Below are 3,884 nucleotides of genomic sequence, written 5' to 3' on the forward strand. Positions count from 1 at the left end.
GGCTCCTTGGGAAGTTAGCCCGCGCCGTGGGACCGAGGTAACGGGCTGGCTGGGACCGTTTGGCAGCTGTCAGGGCGTCCTCCTGAGTCAGAATCCGACCATCCTGCCGCAGACGTTGCGCCCGGCTCGGTTTCCGCCCTCTGCCGCCGACTTCCTCATTCACCCTCCGCCCCCGGTCGGGCCGAGGCAGGGGCGGGGAGAGGTGCAGTGGGTGCCGGGGAGAGGGACCTGACGGCGGCCACCGGGCTGAGAGGCTGGAAAGACCAGCCCTCCTCCAGCTCCTCGGCCTTTGGGTTCTATTGCCCTGGGGAGAAGGGCCCGGCGTGCTGGCCGCGGTCGGGCTGCCCAGGCGTGCACCTGATCCCACAGCCATCCCGCCTCGCCCGGGGGAGGGACCGGAGGGTGGGAGGTGGCCCAGTCTTCAGGACCGGTCTTGGACTTCTGCATCTTTCCACTTTGGGCCAGATGTGGGGGTCCTCCGCCAACCCCTGTCCTCTGGCGGGGGTCCTCACCCCAGCCCGTCCTGACCACGCCTAGGGCAGGACTGCAGCCCCTCGTCCCCGTCCATCCCTGGAAGGGACAGGGGCAGTTTCAAAACGGAAGCGGAGCGTGTCTCCTCCAGGCCGGGCTTGCTGGCTGTCCGGAACATGGGACACTGTAAGTGCCTGCAGCCCCACCCCGCGGTGCTGGGAGAAGGTTCCTGGGAAGTCCCAGGTTTTTGGACACAGGCATCTCCCTCCGCTGGGCAATTGAGAGGCCCGCGGCCACTTCTCGGTTCACTGCGCTCTTTTCTGTGTTTAACAGGGTTTCACAGTAACCGTTGAGTAACTTTTGAAGGGGAAGAGAGTCTTAGCTCCTCCTGCGTTGCAACACAGTGATAATTTCTGACTTCACTCTCATAGTGTGGGCTTGATAACTTCACCTGATGGTTTATTCTCATTTCGGTGAGGAGGAAGCCTCCGTGTAAGGCCTGTTTGGACAATCACTCAATTAATATAGTCAATTTATACGGAAGGGTGCTATGGGTGGGGGGAGGGTAACAGATGTGTAATTGAGCAAATATTTAACTGGCTTGTCTGTGCCAGGGACTTTACCAGGTGGTGTGTGTTTGTGTGTGTTGGGGGAGTGAGGTTGAGTAATACCTGGCCCCTGCCTTGGGCACATAGGGGAGAGCTGAGACAAATCTGTAGATGACTCCAGTCTGAGGTGGAGATGACAGGGACCTCAGAAAAGTACTGTGAATCATAGGACTGGGAGAAAGGAGCCAGCCTAGTTTGTGCGATCCGCAGGTCTCCTGGAGGAGGCCTCTGTCCTTAGGAAGTTGCAGTCTGCAAGGAGAAACAGTGACAGTGACTTCAGTACAAAGGCATCCTGTGATATGTGTCCCAGGCATGTCACAGACAAAGGACTGGAATTTCAAGGCTGTTGAAATCCCTACCGTTGAGGCAAGGAGAGGAGCTGCCAGCAGAAAGAAAGGAGCGCATTGCAGGTTTGGCAAACTGAGGCAGGCACGTGGTGTGGAAAGTGAGGAGTCACTTAATGCATAATTGGGGGGTAATTAAAAATGTTGAGATTGCTCCTTGTAATTTGAGAGCTGTTGTGCCCCCATATGGCTGTGGGTGACACGGAAGAGTTTGGCTCTTCACATGCAGCAAGTCCTAGCAATGCAGGTGGGCAGATCCAGAGATAGCTGCCCTTGGAGCCAGCATTGGCAGGTTCCAGGTTCTCTGGGTGGAGTTACCCAGTCCTGGGGAAAGGTCTTCCTGAGAGGTGTAGCCTGTGGGGCTGATGTCTGGAGGGCACAGGAGGGCAGAGGAAGGAGAGGGCTGGGCTCTGGATTTCTTGTTTTTAATTTAAAAATTTTTTAACCTAAGGGGTCGGAGATGGGAGAACTTCTCTCTTGCAGGATGAAAGACACATGTTAATCACAGCTTGGCTTTGGCCTGCTCTTGCTCCAGAAAAAACAACAAGGATCTGTTAGCTCTTAAAAGGAAGAAAAGCACACTCAAAAACTGCAGCATTGTTGTGTAGCCTGGTTAGGGTATTACTAGAAACCAGGCTGCCTGAGCTGTCTTCACTTCCTCTTCTAGCTAATCCTTCAATAAAGTACTTAAGACAGCCCCTACCAGCTTGACATCTTTATTTCAAAAGGAGAGGAGGGGTTGGCTGCTGTTTTCCTCTGAGCCTTGGCTCTACCCTTCTCTTGGAGGGGGAGAAAGAGAAACCCAAAGCAAAGGGGGAAAAAAAAATTCCATGCCTTGACAGCTTCCTCCCAAGCATCATGTTCCAAAAATATTTAGAATAACAAAATCTGTGTGTCCTCTTAATTAAACAAATGTCCTAATTTACCGAGCACAAAACAGCATCTCTGCCTGCGGGGGCAGGAAGAGCATTTTCCCTTTGTGCAGCCCCAGAGAGTCACTGCCTCTCACTTTAACCCTTGGTGTGCTGAGCCCTGGCTCAAGTGTTCTGGTGACAACAGAATGGAGTTCCTGGCTGCCCCTCTGGGCAACGGTGCTCCTGTGGCTTACGGAATGCAGTTGTTAGAATTGGGCAGTATAGGGTCACAGAAAGAATGAGCTTTGGAGATAGGCAGCGTTCAAATGCTGAATTTAGACGTCTATTAGCTTTATGACCTCAGGTGATTCACAGAGCCTCCCTTAGCCTCAGTTTCCACATCTGTACTACGGAAATCATGATAACTTTACCCTGCAGGTTAGATGTGAAAACTAAAAGGAATAAAGAGTGTAAAGGCCCTGATAAATAGTGGCTGTATAAGTTTAAAAGAGTATAGCATAGTCTTATCTCCCTGGGTGGTCAGGTGAGGGCAGATAGCAGACTATCAGTAGCTTCTAGGGTAGCTTAATGTGCTTTCTACCTCTAAGAAGGCGTGTGTGTGAGTTATGAAGCTTCTCTGCTGATGCTTTTGGGTGCTTGTGCTGCATAACTGTTGTGGGGTCCTACCCTGGGTGCTCAGACTGACTGTGGTTTTAGTTCTAAGACATGGTTTCCCGTGGTCTAAGTGATAGGCAAGAGTGATGTAGAATGGAACACGTGACCCGTGAGACCTGGCTCCCAGCTCTGGCTCTGGTTGAAGGTATATGTTTGATTTTGTTAGGAAATGTCATATTCCCTATGAAGTCATTCTACCAGATTATAAAGACTGTCCAGAAAATTGAAAAATTGAGTAATTTAAATTTCTCCAAAAATGCTGGTGTTTTTAAGGCACTGTACTACCTTATTGATGGGAGTTTATATTGCACAGCTCTTTTAGAAGATAGTATGGCAGTGTCTATCAAAACATAGTCCTCACTGCATTCTAGGAATTTATCCTACAGATAAACTTGAGTGTGCAAAAGGAAATGCCTGAGAATATTCACTGCAGCTTTGTCAGAGAAAAACACAGGAAACAAGCTAGCTGTCTATTAGAAGGGTCAAATTAATCATGGTGCAGCTGTACTGTGGAAATCCTTGCAGGCCCTCTTGTCCCCCTCAAAAAAGAGGCTGATCTGTATGTATCGATAGGACATGCTCTCCAAGATAGATTGTAAATTTAAAAAATTAGATGCAAAGGCATGTGTATGGTGCTCCCTTTTGTGTAAAAGCTGGTACATGTCCTCCCTGCTTCTATGGATAGATCTGGGAGGACACTGAGACCCTGCTTGTAGTGACTTGGGTAGAGACAGCTGCCAAAGGTAGTCCCCACTGGCTGCCTCTTGGAGGAGTGGAAGTGAGCATTATTTTTTCACTAGATACCACTGTATATGGTTTGTCCTTAGAGAATCAGAAATTGAGTTATTTATTTTTTTCTTAGTGATTAAAGGGACAGCCGGTCTATCTTACAGGTGTCTAGATTCCAAATTTTATATTAAATGCTGAGCATG

General features: G+C 49.8%; 1 long non-coding RNA gene across 2 annotated transcripts; it reads left to right on the forward strand.

Annotated features, from left to right (window-relative positions):
• The first annotated feature begins 45 nt into the window (after window positions 1-45).
• LOC104855090 lies at window positions 46-2,180 on the forward strand. Of its 2 annotated transcripts, none has more exons than XR_778304.2 (4): window positions 46-657; window positions 805-944; window positions 1,290-1,489; window positions 1,875-2,180. It is a non-coding gene; the product is annotated as an uncharacterized LOC104855090 (long non-coding RNA). The 2 variants fall into 2 exon arrangements; XR_002025053.2 differs by having other exon boundaries at window positions 1,907-2,180.
• Window positions 2,181-3,884: the final 1,704 nt, after the last annotated feature.

This window comes from Fukomys damarensis, unplaced genomic scaffold (genome assembly GCF_012274545.1).
Source record: "Fukomys damarensis isolate Sample0158 unplaced genomic scaffold, DMR_v1.0_HiC HiC_scaffold_19, whole genome shotgun sequence".
Lineage (NCBI taxonomy): Eukaryota > Metazoa > Chordata > Mammalia > Rodentia > Bathyergidae > Fukomys > Fukomys damarensis.